The sequence below is a fragment of the Canis lupus genome, chromosome 19 (genome assembly GCF_048164855.1).
Source record: "Canis lupus baileyi chromosome 19, mCanLup2.hap1, whole genome shotgun sequence".
Classification (NCBI taxonomy): Eukaryota; Metazoa; Chordata; class Mammalia; order Carnivora; family Canidae; genus Canis; species Canis lupus.
In genome coordinates, this window is record NC_132856.1 from 15292646 (window position 1) to 15310083 (window position 17438).

Here is a 17438-nt window from a genome sequence, read left to right on the forward strand (position 1 = left end):
ACACTTTCTCTAGATACACTTTGCTTTAAATCCTGAAAAACCTAGAGATTTTACACAACTACCTGACTTTGAAAACAGAGGATTCCTGTGGGATGTTTATTTCTTTCATAACCAGAAGATGAATTGATAGTGCATAGAGTGCATATTCCATTCCTGGAATAGAGGAAATAAATAGACAATTTCCAAATGCTTTTGCAATAAATATAACTAAATTGTCTTTTAAAAAGCCAGACTAGTCAAAATAAGTGCAGTTATTTAAATAAATAAGTCATCTTTACAGGAGGAACAGTCTGGAAATGTTAGCTGAAGAAAGCAAAGAAGGAGAGAGGGAGAATGTTATTGGGTGTCAGTCTTCAAAGGCTGCAATTATCTGACAGTGCTTGCTTAAATTCTTCAGGAGGGTTTTAACTGTAGTGTATATCAAATGAAGGAGGAAGAGAATAAAATCTAGCCAACCATTGTACAATTCAGGATGCAGTCTGTATACTGTGACCAGGGTTCTTAGGATGGAAAACATTAATTTCTCTTAGTTTCTAAAAAGATTTTGGAACCTAAGTATCTATTTCCAGCTCTGTGGAAATGCATTTTTATTTATTTGTTATATTCATAAAACCCAATTGGTCCCATTTTGCCTTAGGCTGCACATATAATGCCATTTTAAAACATCCTGAATTAATAGCTATTTAAAAAAGTCCCTCAGAAACCTCAAGTTTTCCAGTGTTTTTGTATTTTTAAAAAGGAAATGCAGGCAGGGCAGAAGAAAAGAAAGAAAATGGAAAGCGGATCAAACTAATTGGCCACTCTGGTAGCTTGAGTGCTGAGTCACTCTTTTGTCATTTCATAAATGACCTGTATTGTAAGGTAATGTCTTTGGAACACAGTGGCTGGTCCTTAAATATTTGTCTTTCTTTGAAACTGTTAGAAGAAGAAACCTACAAATTGAGCAATAATGACCATAACACTATTATTTATACATAATATTTTAGAGATTACAAGGCAAATATCACACGATTACATCCTAGTGGCTACTGGGATTTGTCCAAATGTGACCAGAAATTGGAGTGGAGTGGCATGGAAGGGAGGAGTGTGGGCCTTCACTGGTAATTACTCCTTATTTATTACTTGATTTCAGTCATGGTTCTTTTACTGTTGGTTGTTAACTTTAAAAGTTAAGAACTGAAGAAATAAATAAAAGAAGAAATGAAGCCTTTCAGAAAAATAAACATGCAAATAACCAAAACTCTGTCTGAACTTTCAAGAGGTTGATGGATGCCTTATAGGCTGGCCATGGACCTACCTGCCTTAGAGAACTCGACCTCTTAGTACAAGTGGGACAGTACACAGCAGATAGCTCAGAGATTGCAGGTAAGGATCTTAACAGTTTTATTTACTGCTTTTTGCCTAATGTCTAGCACTTTAGGTGGTACACAATAGGTGTTTAATAGACCTTTAATGAATGAATGAAAATGAGACTAAATTCTAGACTATATCTTTTAACCAAGCACCTCAAAATATTAACATGATCATCTCTTGATTATTCAGGTCTAGTTTTGATTTTGAAGAATATTAGCAGGAAATGCTCAATTTGGGTCAGTTTTTTCTTCTTTTTTTACTCTTGCTATGCTCTCTTGTCTTATTCCCAACCAAGAGAGAACTTACAGAAAATAACTGGTTCTAATATCTAGAAGTCTTTGTGAATTTGAGTGAATCTTCTCTTTGCTGAAGTCAAAATGCTAGTTTAGTACCTTCTCTATTGATAACCCTCTGCGATGTTGGAGAAAGGAAGTGAGATATGTATGAGTTTTCTTTAAATAGGGCTATATGCTTTCCAAAGCATTCTAACTTAACTATTGGTGTAGGCCAGGGATAAGGGTTCGCCCTGTTGATCACAGTGGGAAGAGATGTACTATATACTAATAAATGATTAGTGGCCACAGTTTGGCCTGCCACTCAGGTGATATCTTAGGGCAGTATTTTACAATGGGGTTATCTCAGGCACAACTAGAAAAGAGATAAATTGGAAGAGCTAGTCGTCTGCCTAATATAGAACAATGACTCCCCTGCTTCTTTCTCTTCTAACATCTTCATCTCCCATTATGTCATCATCATCCAAAACAGATCAGCCCACATTTCCTCACCAGGAGGCTGATGTTGACAACTGTCTGCCCAATATATTCTCTCCAAAGCCATTTTGTATCATCTGCAGTGGCAATTTGGAAGTTTAAGCTTCTTTCTACCTTCAGGAATGCCATTTAAATATTCACAACTGTTGTTCCTAATATCACAACATGCTCCCGTAAATCAGCACACCCATGAAAAGTTCCCTTCTCTGATCTTTGTTTTGTCATATGATTAAAGACATTTGCCCTGTTGTAAGACAAACTTGGTTTAAATCCAAGCTCTTCTTTTTACAAGCTGTATGTTCATAGGATTTTGACCTCCTGATACTCACTGTTCTTGTTTGCCAGATGTGGCTAATAGGATATTCTCACAGAAATTTTGTAAAGTATAGATAAGCAAACGTCTACACAGCACTTAGTGTCATACCTGATCCTGGGAAAGGGTTTATAAATGTTAGTTGCCACTGCTCTTGTCGTTGATTCTGGTGAGGTTTGTTGAGGAAGCTGTCCTGAGACTGCTAGTCAGTTCTGAGTTAGAGTGAGCACTGTGACCTAAAGCAAGTGAGTTTCCTCCAGGGGACTCCAGCTAGGTCTTCAATCAAAGAAAAGAGGTTCAGCTGTCTGCCAGTGTTGATGTCTGACACTCTGAGACTTTTTTTTTTTTCTTAAGGATGCTTAAGGGCTTTCTTCTTCCTGGCTCAAGACGTACAGAAGTTTCATCAGGGGCTAAGTTTCTTAATATCCAAGGAATTGATGAAATAAACTCTTTCTTAAAGTAGAACTTACAAAGAGCCCTAGAGCTCTCTGCCTACCCTATGAGAGGAGTTCCCAGATCTGCAACAAGACTGCTTTTGGTTCATACTAATTTTGCTGGCCCCAGAGTCTCTTTGTTAGTAGTTTAGAGCTTCTCTATTAGACAAATTGCTGCATCAGAAACTGTTAACCAATCTCCTCCTACCCATTTGATTAATCACTGCTCTCTACACCTTATGTAAAGCACATTACCTAATGCCTAGAGAATGTGGATCACTCCCAACTGGTGGGCTGCTCTCTGTTTCATCCTGGTTCTTCTGTTCCCACTAGTGCTGTTGTCTACTCGCCAAGAGTCAGTTGTGTTGCTGCCCATATCTGTTTATGCCAATTCTATTTGTTATGTAATCACATATTTCAATTAAATGTTTCACGACTGATTTAATATAAGTACAAAAAGAGAGTTGTTGGTTCCATAAATGTTTTGGAAAAAGTTTGAGTTGCTAAAAGTGCTGTTGAATCACTTGTGGGCGCAACAACTCTGAAAGCCTTGGGGGTGGAGGGGATCATAAGCTAGAAAGAGTCTGCATTCAGTTGGTTTCACAAAAGTATGTACATTCTCACTCTGCTTTATAGAAAGCAAACCCGGAAATCCTGGTAGATGATGCCTGTTTGAGTTGTTTATGCAAGAGACTTATTTAAAGTCAATCACAGCAACAAAACTTGGCCTACACCAAAAACTTAGGAATGGACCCAATTTATATATTTTAAGTTAAAATAAAAATGTAAGGTATGTGTGCATAATTTTAAGAATTTTCCAATTTCATCAGTATTTTTTATTAACTGATGAACTACCCATTTTTAATAATAAATTTATTTTTTATTGGTATTCAGTTTACCAACATACAGAATAACACCCAGTGCTCATCCCGTCAAGTGCCCCCTCAGTGCCCGTCACCCATTCACCCCCACCCCCTGTCCTCCTCCCCTTCCACCACCCCTGGTTCGTTTCCCAGAGTTAGGAGTCTTTATGTTCTGTCTCCCTTTCTGATATTTCCCACACATTTCTTCTCCCTTCCCTTCTATTCCCTTTCACTATTATTTATATTCCCCAAATGAATGAGAACATATAATGTTTGTCCTTCTCCGATTGACTTACTTCACTCAGCATAATACCCTTCAGTTCCATCCACGTTGAAGCAAATGGTGGGTATTTGTCGTTTCTAATGGCTGAGTAATATTCCATTGTATATATAAACCACATCTTCTTTATCCATTCATCTTTCGATGGACACCGAGACTCCTTCCACAGTTTGGCTATTGTGGCCATTGCTGCTATAAACATCGGGGTGCAGGTGTCCCGGCATTTCATTGCATCTGAATCTTTGGGGTAAATCCCCAACAGTGCAATTGCTGGGTCGTAGGGCAGATCTATTTTTAACTCTTTGAGGAACCTCCACACAGTTTTCCAGAGTGGCTGCACCAGTTCACATTCCCACCAACAGTGTAAGAGGGTTCCCTTTTCTCCACATCCTCTCCAACATTTGTGGTTTCCTGCCTTGTTAATTTTTCCCATTCTCACTGGTGTGAGGTGGTATCTCATTGTGGTTTTGATTTGTATTTCCCTGATGGCAAGTGATGCAGAGCATTTTCTCATGTGCGTGTTGGCCATGTCTATGTCTTCCTCTGTGAGATTTCTGTTCATGTCTTTTGCCCATTTCATGATTGGATTGTTTGTTTCTTTGGTGTTGAGTTTAAGAAGTTCTTTATAGATCTTGGAAACTAGCCCTTTATCTGATACGTCATTTGCAAATATCTTCTCCCATTCTGTAGGTTGTCTTTTAGTTTTGTTGACTGTATCCTTTGCTGTGCAAAAGCTTCTTATCTTGATGAAGTCCCAATAGTTCATTTTTGCTTTTGTTTCTTTTGCCTTTGTGGATGTATCTTGTAAGAAGTTACTGTGCCTGAGTTCAAAAAGGGTGTTGCCTGTGTTCTCCTCTAGGATTTTGATGGAACCTTGTCTCACATTTAGATCTTTCATCCATTTTGAGTTTTCCTTTGTGTATGGTGCAAGAGAGTGGTCTAGTTTCATTCTTCTGCATGTGGATGTCCAATTTTCCCAGCACCATTTATTGAAGAGACTGTCTTTCTTCCAATGGATAGTCTTTCCTCCTTTATCGAATATTAGTTGACCATAAAGTTCAGGGTCCACTTCTGGGTTCTCTATTCTGTTCCATTGATCTATGTGTCTGTTTTTGTGCCAGTACCACACTGTCTTGATGACCACAGCTTTGTAGTACAACCTGAAATCTGGCATTGTGATGCCCCCAGCTATGGTTTTCTTTTTTAAAATTCCCCTGGCTATTCGGGGTCTTTTCTGATTCCACACAAATCTTAAGATGATTTGTTCCAACTCTCTGAAGAAAGCCCATGGTATTTTGATAGGGATTGCATTAAACGTGTACATTGCCCTGGGTAACATTGACATTTTCACAATATTAATTCTGCCAATCCATGAGCATGGAATATTTTTCCATCACTTTGTGTCTTCCTCCATTTCTTTCAGAAGTGTTCTATAGTTTTTAGGATATAGATCCTTTACCTCTTTGGTTAGGTTTATTCCTAGGTATCTTATGCTTTTGGGTGCAATTGTAAATGGGATGGACTCCTTAATTTCTCTTTCTTCAGTCTCATTGTTAGTGTACAGAAATGCCACTGATTTCTGGGCATTGATTTTGTATCCTGCCACACTACCAAATTGCTGTATGAGTTCTAGCAATCTTGGGGTGGAGGCTTTTGGGTTTTCTATGTAGAGTATCATGTCATCGGCGAAGAGGGAGAGTTTGACTTCTTCTTTGCCAATTTGAATGCCTTTAATGTCTTTTTGTTGTCTGATTGCTGAGGCTAGGACTACCAATACTATGTTGAATAGCAGTGGTGAGAGTGGACATCCCTGTATTGTTCCTGATCTTAGGGGAAAGGCTCCCAGTGCTTCCCCACTGAGAAGGATATTTGCTGTGGGCTTTTCGTAAATGGCTTTTAAGATGTTGAGGAATGTTCCCTCTATCCCTACACTCTGAAGAGTTTTAATCAGGAATGGATGCTGTATTTTGTCAAATGCTTTCTCTGCATCTAATGAGAGGATCATATGGTTCTTGGTTTTTCTCTTGCTGATATGATGAATCACATTGATTGTTTTACGAGTGTTGAACCAGCCTTGTGTCCTGGGGATAAATCCTACTTGGTCGTGGTGAATAATTTTCTTAATGTACTGTTGGATCCTATTGGCTAGTATCTTGTTGAGATGAACTACCCATTTTGTCACAATGGATGATTACAGAGGGTTTCTACTGTCCATGGTACTCACCGTAATACATGATGCATCTGCTAGCCACAGCACAAGCTCTTTTGGGAACAATCATGTTGGCGGGTTATACAGGTTGATTCATAGTCCCTTACCTGGTCTTGAGCTCACAGTGTGAAGAAGGCACCTAGGGCTAAAGATACAGCCTATAGCCAAAGAAAATGTATGTGGCCATTGACCTATATTAACTAATACTTCATGGATAATTTTTCACAAACTGCTTTTTTCAATCTCCAAATGGCCCTTAAGAATTAGTAATTGTTGTCGCTGTTTTGCAGATGGAGCTGCTGGGGTTCAGAGAAATTTAATAACTTGGGCCTAGTCCCAAACAAAGTAGAGATGGCTAATGTGGGTCCTAGACTCCAAATCCTGTGATTTATTCATCAAGACTAATTTACTTCTTGATTTGGATGGTAACATCAACTGATCCAATCAGTCCTGAGATCAGGTCCCAAGAGCATTAACACTGAACTTTAACCAACTTGCCCTAAACATGGTTCTCATAGTCTTAAGATTTTAGTCAGTTGGACTAGTTTCAGGCAAACAACTTAATGCAGACCAAATTCTAAGCATGGGCTTCTAAGTCAGGGTTTGTGCTTTTAAGTTAAGGATTGGTCAAAGGAACACATTTGATGAGCCCCCAGCACCCTCCACTTTCCTGTGAGCTGTGCTACAGATGTTCTGTAAGCAAGGAGACACACTAAAACTTTCAAAATGAGCCACCTTAATGAGAGGGAAATGCTTTTGGCAATACATATCATTCTCATTGTTGCAACACTTTCTCTTTTTTTGGTGCAAGATAAGAATCTGTCAGAATTTCCATTTTTCCCCCTGTATAAACTATATAATAGGAGTTATTTGATTAACTCTTTTTTCCTCTCATCTATAATTTGGGATATGGTATGTTGGCTCAGCTAGCATTGTTTTATCATTCAAATTACTGCTGACCATTTTGAGTTAGTATTGAATCAAACTCACATGTTTGCGTTTTGTTCTCCAGAATACTTGTGGAAAAGTACAGGACAAAGTGCCTGGCTTCTGATAAAAGCCAGAGAAAAAGAAAAACACCTTGGCAGTTTGAATGAGTGTTTTGCAACAATTTTTGTGTGACCCATCACTATTGGAATTACCAGAGGAACTTATTAACCACACATTTCTGGACTTTACCCTAGATCTACAAAATTAAATGCTGGAGAAATGGAACCTGGGATCCGTCTGAGAGCCACTGGCTTAAATGAATTATTTGGAACAATAAATATCTGTATCAGTTTCCTAGGCTGCTGTAACAAAGTACTTCAAACTCAGTGGCTTAAAACAATAAAAATTTATTCTCTTAGAGTTCTGAAGACCATAAATTTGAATTTAAATTGTCAATAGGGCCATTCTCTCTCTGAAGGCTCCAGAGGAGACAATCTACTCCATGCCTCTCACTTACCTTCTGGTGCTATAGTAACCCTGGATGTTCCTGGACTAGCAGGTGAATCACTCCAATCTCTGCATCCATGTTCACATGGCGTTCTCCCTGTGTGTCTGTGTCTCTCCTCCTCTTCCTGGAAGTATGCAAGTCATATTGGATTAGAGGCCATCCTAGCAAGTATGACCTTATCTTAATTTGATTATATCTGTAAAGTCCCTATTTCCAAATAAGGTCACATTCATAGCGACTGGGGACTAGGACTTCAACATATCTTTTTAGGAGAAACAATTCAATCCATAACATCTTACATATTTGCTGACAGGACCTTTATATCAATGGAAACAATACATATTTTATACCCTAATTGGGAAAATTGAGCAGTACTTATGATTATGAGAAATAAACTTTCAACTCAAAGTAGAGATACTTTTTATTTCATGATAGCCATTTGAAATTCTGAAAACTTTTTTAAAGTGCGTTTTCAATCTTTTTCATGTAAAGAACTCTTGAATTTCTTATTTTTCAAATAATTTTTCTACTAGCTGGAAAATAATAGTGAATTTTTCTTTTTTGTAATTTATTCTAGAATCCCCACTAGATCAGTGCCTCATCCTATAGTGGTTAGTACTCTGCATTGTGTAATTTATTCTAAAGAAAGACATTATATGTTATTAATTGCATCCATATTCATCCATAAATATTCACAACAAAATGATTGGTAAGCGTTTGTATTGTGACGTAAAAATATTTTTTCTTATTAGAGATGTTTCCATTGCTAGGATGCATTTATTAATATCAAATTTCCTGTTCATATTTTTCCCAGCTTTATGAGAACTTAATTGACATATAGCATTGTATAAGTTGAAAGTATACAACATGTTGATTTGATACATTTATATATTACAAAATGATTACTACCATAGGGTTAGCTAACACAGCCATCACACATATAATTACCATTTCTTTTTGTATTGAGAACATTTAAGATTTACCCTCTTAGTAATTTCAACTATATGTGGTATTATTAACTATAATCATCATGTTATATATTAGATCCCCACTGTACATTTTTGTCATATAACTTCAAGTTTGTGTCCTTTGATTGACATTTCCTCATCCTCCTGCCCAATAGTTAACAGCACCATTCTCTCTTTCTCTGAGTTTCTCCCTCATAGTGGAGGAATTTGTGTTCTAATGGTAGAGACTGGTAAGTGAATTAGACCTTACATACAGAGGAGAAAGTATTATGGTGAAAGTACAGAAAACTGTGGGGAAATGTGGCGGGTGAGAGAGGTAAGAAGATAAGCAAAGAATGCTTCCTTAAGGGGTTAAATTTTGAGTAGGAGGTTGAAGGAAAAGTAGAAATTTTTCAAACGCAGAGCGTGGGAAGGGTAGACAAAAAATTGGTGTATCTGGAAAACATCCAGGGGCTGGTGAAGATGGAGCAAAAGGAATGATGAGTGGATGCTGGGAGATAGAAAGGTTGACAAGGTTGCATCACTAAGAGCTTGTGTATTTTGGGTAATTTGCCCATTTTTCTCTGGAACAGAATTTGCTGAACATTGAATACTATATGATATGGAACTCTATTAAAGAAAGAAAGGGCTCCTCCTGGTAAAGTTCTTGCTAAACCCTGCATATTATTGTACTTTCCTTTCTTATAGATTGACAATTCTGTTTCAGAATCAAAGGTTCTAAAATGTCCTGTAGAAAAAAGTCTACTTTACTTTAACTTAGCACTTCCCAAACTTCCTTGATAATGAAATTCCACTGTGGAACTGTGAATCTAAGTATTTCCTGGGCCTGCATCAAAATAGCCTAAGGGGACAGGCAGTCTAAGGGAAGAGGAGTCAGTGATAAACTCAAGAGTAACTCCTGAAGAGTGGTTAAAAAGCAATCTCATAATAGTCTCTAGTGGGAGGCGTTATAAGGCTGCTCCTCTGTAGTAAGAAATAAGACAGCAGCAGGAGGAATAACAAAGAAAATTATATTAAGGAGTGTAAATGATCCTAAGGTTAAGGAATTTTTTTTATAAAGACAATTTTAATTTAAAAACAATTGATTATAAAGGCAATACATATTCATGGGTGAAAATTATTAAAACAATATAGAGTAAAACAAAACATGAATTATTTTTATTCATATGTGTTTATTTAAAAATGTGATCATCCTTTACCATTTCCCAAGTTGCTTTTCACTTAAATATATACTTCGACCATATGTGTACACAGAGCATTATCACATTGTAATAGCATGCCATAATTCTTTTATTCAAATCTTTAAAGATTTTCTAATTATTTCTTAGGTTTGATTGTTTCAAATAGTGCTGTACTAATTATCCTTATACATATGTCTTTGATACATGTACAACTAGTTTCTAGAAGTAGAAATCCTATGTTAGATACAGGCAGAGATTGCTAGTTGCCTTTAAATACCCATTATTCCCTACTCCTTTAATAATATAACTTTACATTTATCTCTAGCAGCAGTGCAGCCAATTAAAGACTACATTTTCCAGCCTCTAGTGCAACTATATATGGCTGTGTGATTTACTTTTAATCAATTAAATATGAGCTCAAGTGGTATATAATTCTTTTAAGAAGTCTCTTTACTAAGAAAAAAGCAAATCTTTCTTTTGCCCTTCCTCTTTTATGCTGACTGGATTTGAGTATCCTCTTGGATCATGAGGTGACATGCTAAGGACACAGGGGTACAGCAAGACTGAAGAAGTCTGGGTGTCTGATAACTTAAGAAGGCCACCATAGTAGCCCTGGAAGGCTTTCCTCTGGGTTTCTTTAACATAGAGAACTAATTTCTATCTTGTTTAAACTACTACATTTTTTTTTCTCCAATTACATACTCTCAAATGAGATCCTATCTTAATGGAATAAGATACACATTGAAAAATTGGAAAATAATATCCCAATGTGCCAAAAGGGGATTATACCAGCATACACTCTGACCAGCAGTGAATGAGATAGCCTGGAAAAAAATTAAATTTGGTACAAATGATGTGGTCCTTATCATTTTCTTCAGGAGAATTTTAGGGGCTTTCAGAACTTTTGTTGTAAGCCTCCAAACATACCTAAGTCAATAGCATTCAATAAAAAGACAGTAAAGTCATAGAAATTTCTAATCATATCTTGATTTAGCCACTTAAAAACTATGTGACTGTGAACCTGAGCTAGTTTAGAACTCTTTAGAACCTCAGTTTTCTAATTTTTAGAGTTAATAACAGTACCTCTTTGTGTTATAATGAAAAGTAAATAAGGTAATTCAGGTACTAAGCATAAACTCTTGTAAGACACACAACAAATGTTAGCCATTATTATTATTTGATAAACAAATTTAGTACTGCTTTTGTAAGCTATCATGTGGAATACAGTTATGGAACCCAGTCCTGTAACCAAGTAGCTCAATAGACTAATGCGGGGTGGGGTGGGACAGAAAGCAGGGATCTCAAAAAGAGAAAGTACACAATCACAGGAATTAGGGTAGAGGGACTTAGTTCTGTTTGGGAACAGGGTGTCAAGAAAGGCATATCAAAGGCTTTGAAGGATGGGGAAAGTTCCAATTGGCCGAAATATCAGAGGACTTCATTCTAAACCAGCCAACATGGCAGAAAAAAAAATTGAGATGGAAAGACATGGGTTAACTAGTGAGCCAGGTGGTTGAGGTACAGGGAACATGCAGGGTAGATAGAGTGTTAGCAGGAATATAAGACCAGATCCTAAAGGACCTGTTCTCATTGAACAGTTTGAATGAATACTTAATGCATGGGAGTCAATGGAAGACTTTAGTGTGAATGTAAGGACAAACAGATAAGAGGTGTGCTATGTAAAACTTAACCTGGCATTGATGTGCACCATTGATTGGACAGAGCTGAGGCAGGAGGTAGGGCTTGGAAGCTATTGCCTAGTGTTGTGTTGTCACAGTGGGAACAAATAGGAACATATCTCTACACAGAACATCCACTGTTACAATATTTCCTAATTACCATTTGGAAAAACCAAGAGGTAGAGCAGCCCTATGTCTTCCAAGGTTGATAAATGAGTCAGTAATGAAACCATTAGCAAGTTGCCTTTGATTCCTACTCCTTATACCAGGGCAAGTTTGTCTCTTAGCAACACATTTTGAACCTGGCAACACTCAGAGCTCTCTGGAGGGAAATGTGAAAGTTACTTTGATGTGAGGAAGTGTGACTATAGGGTACGTGTTTGCTGGGCATGTGCTGGATCCCCAGATTTCACTGGGATCCAGTGAAATATACAGTAGGAAATATCGTTCAGTGAATAGCAAGTTCCTTTCTCCCTGCAATTAGAAATACAACATGGTTTAAAAATGTCTAAATTAGGCACTTACAGAAAATTACCTATTTTTGTTATTAAAGAAAAGAACAGCTAGGTATGAGAGATCACTTTCCAAAGATTCCAAAGAATAGCTACAAAGCAAAAATTAAAGTAGAATAACCCATTACCTGTCTAGGTACCCTCATTATCTGTCTAGGTACATAGACTTGTTCCATTTTGAGGGCCTGTACTGTCTTTTAAAATGTTATTTGTCTTTTGCTTAAGGTTGTGTTATATACAGGTAACTTCTTGATAGTTTTATATTGTCATTCATTCAACACATATTTATTGAAAAAACTTATGATATGCTAAGCGTTTTTTTTCCCCTAGGCCTTTGAGTGTTCTAAGTATGTATTTCACATGGTGAGGTTTGTTTTTTATATACTCTGCTAGCACTGTCAAAACTTGATGAAGAGGGGAGAGAGGCTTTGCAGAAAGACACTGAGGAGAGTCTTCTCATACCTGGCCAGCTAAGGCATGGTCAGAGCAGGTAAAGTTTTCTATAATGCATAATAAATTATCACAGATTTAGTGGCTTACAACAACACACATTTAGCATCCCACAGCTTCTGTGTATTATCTAACATTCCCAAGCCCATGAGTGGCTTGATTGGGTTCTTTGTTCGTTGGGTTCAGGGTCTCTCAAAGACTGTGATCAAGGTATCAGCTGGGTTGCATTCTCTTCTGGAGGTTGGAGTGGAGAAGAATCTGCTTTAAGCTCTCTCAGGTTATTGGCAAAAATATTTGTATTTATTTATGTTTGCAGCTATAGTTCTGGGATCTTCAGTAGTTTTGTTGGCTTTCAGACAGAGGCTGCCTTCAGGTCCTAGAGGCCTCCCTCAGTTTCTTGCCACGTGGCTTTCTCCATATGCAATTTCCAACCTCTCACTTCTCTGAGACCCGTAATATGGAGATAGACTCCAGAGAAAGACTGCTAAGAGTCTTATACAATATAATCGTGAAGGTGACCTATTCTGCTGTATTGTATTGGTTAGAACAAGTCATAGGTGCAACCCTACACACGTTCAAGAGAAGATTACAGAAAGGTGTGAAGACCAGAGGGCAGAGACCAGTGGGCACGGGAAGATAGATGCTCAAGGCAGGCCAGAATAGATCTTATTCAATTTTCTATTCTCGTTGCCTGGTTCACAGTGACTAGTGGAGAAAATAAACATGATTAGGCATCTCTACTGACTGGATGTGAAGAGTGATGGAGTAAGTATGTAAGGTTGAAACTTCAGGGAGGATTCTTAGGTTTCTAGCCAGGGTTCACTGAAAACTGGTGAGAAATGTTGAAGGTTAAGGGAATAATAGGTTAACTTTGAGACATGATCCAGGTGAAGAAATCCTATATAGCAGTTCCTAAACTTCAATAGGATATGGATCACTCAGGGATCTTAGTGAAATGGTTCTGATTTAGCACATGGGGCCTGAGACCTGTAGCTCTAAGAAGGTCTCAGGTGATCTTGATGGAGTCCAAGGACCACACTTTGAGTAGCAAGGTTCAAGAGCAAAGGACTTGTAATGTTTTCGTTTCTTCAAATATTTTGTTTTGAAAACTACCTTCTTGTACATTTGTGAATTGGCATCTAGTATTTTTCATTTTGTTTAAAACAAAGAATATAATTTCTGTCACTATGAATGTTTTAAAAGAAAATGTTACATATCTCTTTTAAATGTCTTGTACCCCAGACCTATAAACCATAGTGATTTGATCATCAGTATCTATTTAATAATATACTTGAAAAAAAATAATATACTTGAATAAGTTATTCTTACACAATGAAAAAATTTACATTCTTACTTTTTCTCATTGAACTCACATTTCCATTCTATTTTCCCACAGAATTTTATCCTAAAGTGATACATTTTTCTTTTGGAAGCTTTATTGATCTATTTACTTAGCAACTGCACAAATGTGCATATAAATTCAAATTTTAAAAAGATTAGAATTTTTTGTGTCTATAAAGTCTAAATGTTAAAAATCTCTTCTGTATTAAACTATTTGTTACAAGTAGTAGACAATTGATCACACAATACACATAGTATACATTTCAATAAACACTAGATAGAATTGTATTGGAAATGCATCTTTTAATGAGATAATTGGGGCTGACTTTCTTTTTTAATTAGCTCAGATATTGAGAATAAGAATGTTAGAATGTCAGAATGAGACATGATGCAACATCAGTTCATTGTCACTTCTCTATTTTTTTTTTAATATGGCACTGTTACTCAATGCTATGAACACCTTAAAGATATATGCCAAGAATCGTATAATCTATCATCAAACTCACTTTCAATGATGTGTTAGTGGACATGTTCATTAAATTCTCCTTCAAATTTATTGAAAGCAAAGAATTGGAAACAACCTGATTAATCTTATGATAGTAAGAATCATAGGTGAGAGCTGTGTCTTTTTTTTTTTTTTTTTTTTTTTTTTTGTAAAAAGGGAGAAAATCGGGTGGGCGGAGATGGAAAGGCAATTGGCACAATACTGACTATTATACTTTCTTAGGAGATAAGTTTCAGGAAAAAGCATTCCCTTGAAAATGTTCATGACCACATAGCCTTTGGAAAATCCATGCATAGGAGGGTACAAGTTGTCTAGTTTGAAGAGTTGCAGTAGAGAAACCAGAAATGGGTAGAGCTCGGGAGAGAAGCTGGACTTAAAGCAAAATGAGGGGGGCATACAGAGAGAAATCCATGCACATGAAACCTGCATTGCACAGACATCATTAATTCAGAATTTTAGGAGTAGTCTGGATCAAAGAAGATTTTGTCCTATGCATAGAAAGTAAGAAAAGTGGCTAGTAAACCCAGAGGCCAAATAGCCTTATAGGGAAACTGGAAAAAAAAGTACCTTCAGGGCAGCCCGGGTGGCTCAGCAGTTTAGCGTCGCCTTCAGCCAGCCCAGGGCGTGATCCTGAAGACCCAGGATCGAGTCCACGTCGGGCTCCCTGCGTGGAGCCTGCTTCTCCCTCTGCCTGTGTCTCTGCCTCTCTCTCTCTCTCTCTCTCTCTCTCTGTCTCTCATGAATAAATAAATAAAAATCTTAAAAAAAAAAAGTACCTTCAAATCCTCTAGGATGTACTAAACCCATGTGTACAGAAGTAATGATGGGTAGATTGGTATGTGATTCTAAACCACCCTTATCTATTTTTTAGAGTTAGCCCTCTGCTCAGTAATGTTTTATCAGCTTTATTCTAGTTACTCTGTGTACACAGTGTGTCCGAGTTAATGAAACCTCACTACTAGAAAGAAAGGAAGAAAAGAAGGAAAGGAGAAAGGAAGGAGAAGAGGGAGGGAGGAAGAAAGGCAAGAACAAAGCAAGGAAGGGGAAAAGAAATTTAACTTGTTTTTTTCAGGCAATCTGCATATCATTATTCTGCTATCTCAAATGTCTCAGTCTAGGTGACTTTAGAAAATTCTTTCAACATCAGGTATTTTGATTCTATGAATCAGTCACATTTTAAAGATACACATATATATGTATAAAATAGAGTGATTCACACTTTATCTTTTTGCTTTTCTTTTTTTAACAGATCCTTGGGAAGGCCTAGTCAGATATGCTTAATTTATTTTCATAGGGAGGCAAGGTGTGAGAGAGAGGGTGAGAACTTCTATTATCAAAGAGGTGCTGGAACTTATTTGCAACTTTATCAAATGATTGGTAAGGAACTGTTGTAATCCAAGGCTGGAAATGCCTGCCTTAGCAGAACAAGTGCAAGGAAGACAATTAGAGGGTTAGAAGCTACATTCTAAAGCTAAATAACTATTCTCAGAAAGAATGTATTACCTGTCTGTGGCATCCTCAGATCTGGGTTGTGCGTACCTCTGTCATTTCTTTATGCCCTTTGCTTTCCAGGCTATAGGACTTTGCCTGCCCTGTTGGCATCTACTATGATCAAATACCTTGTGACATTTAAGTTTAAGCAGCAAGATATTCCTAAGAACAACTGTGGTTCAGTATTTTCCATAGGACTAATAATAATCTGCTGTCTTAACAACTATAAAGAGCAACTGATGCCTCATGGAAAATGTGGACAGGATTGGATTTTCTTAGTACAGATCACAAGGTTAGAAGAGGCCTTTCTTTGTTCCTATAAATTCATCCAGCTTTGTTCCCCTCTTCATCCCCTTATCATGTGAGAAAGTTGAAGGAGGCATAATAAAGGTTCTAGGTTCTTGCCTACACATTTGCTACATCTCCTCCCCCCACTTCTGTCCTATTTCTCACTTCTGACCTAATATTCAAGTGCACACTTACCAGTTAAGTAGGTTAGAGGAGATGCTGACACTCCAAAGTAGCAAGTCAGCAGGGAGAATAATCTAGGATCAAAACTCCACTTTGCTGCAGATCTTAAGTTTAGAAAGGCAGAGCTGTTTTTGCTACATCTTTTATCTTTTCTTCATCTGCCAAAGTGTGCTTGGCATTTCATAGGGGCTTAATTCTTAAAATTGGATGCAAAATTTTGCATGTTTGTGAATTCTTTTCCATAGCTTTCATCAGAGCCTTGAAAAGATGAATTTCTCCCTAAAGGTAAAGAACCACTAATATGATGGGATCATTTTTCTCCAAGGCATTAAATGAATTGTAGAGTTGCCCTAGTGAAGTAGAATTCATGGCACCTCTCACTTCCCAATCTTTGGAGACCTGGGAACTTCAGCTATATAAATACCAACGTTTGCCCTCTGATGTATATTTTCTTAGAGCAACTTTTCTCCCTAGCTCCAGAAAATCTCAATTGCTTTTTTCATCAAAAATACAGTAGAGATCATGAAAACACTTTTTCAAGATCTGCTATGCAACTGGAAAATCCTGTCCGTATAATCTGATAGAAATTAACTAATGCATAATCACCACCATTTCCCCAAACATTTATTGGGTCTTCACTTTGTGTCAGGTACCATTCTAATCACATCATGAGCATTATTTTGTTTAATCTTCATAGTAACCTTTTTAGCTATGCCTTATTGTTATTTCCATTTTGGATACTGTCATTATGGATAAGGAAACTGTGACACAGAGAGGTTAAAGACCTTGTTTATAGTCCTATAGCTAATGCATGATGAAACCCAAATTCATACCCATACAACCTGTTTGTGGAAGCTGCGCTCTAATTTATCAAGCTGTTCCTGTCAATTAGGTGACATCTATAATAGTGTGATCAATCCACCAGACAAATGGGAAAACATAGAGAATTAATCAGAAGGCTGGTATTGGAGAGGAAGCATTGGGTTGGGGTTCTGGGAATCTGTTTCTTAATATCCCCTTGGTCATCAACTTCTGGAGTATTAGTAGTACAGTTACTTAATATTTCTGTGCTTTTTTACCTAAAATGGAAAGTTACTATTTAACATTTTCATTTATCATCAAAGTTAAAACAATAGATATATATAACCTTGATAAAGGAAATCATAATGATAACAATAAG

At 37.2% G+C, this 17438-nt stretch overlaps 2 long non-coding RNA genes across 29 annotated transcripts in view; one reads left to right on the top strand and one right to left on the bottom strand.

Annotated features, from left to right (window-relative positions):
• LOC140609928 (uncharacterized) overlaps positions 1-17438 on the top strand; it is a 618500-nt gene that overhangs the window by 484790 nt on the left and 116272 nt on the right. The gene's annotated exons all lie outside the window — the stretch shown is intronic.
• LOC140609931 (uncharacterized) overlaps positions 1-17438 on the bottom strand; it is a 95266-nt gene that overhangs the window by 61918 nt on the left and 15910 nt on the right. For both annotated transcript variants that reach the window (XR_012011686.1, XR_012011685.1), the window contains exon 2: positions 7670-7784. This is a non-coding gene — a long non-coding RNA (uncharacterized lncRNA). The remainder of the gene's footprint in view (positions 1-7669; positions 7785-17438) is intronic.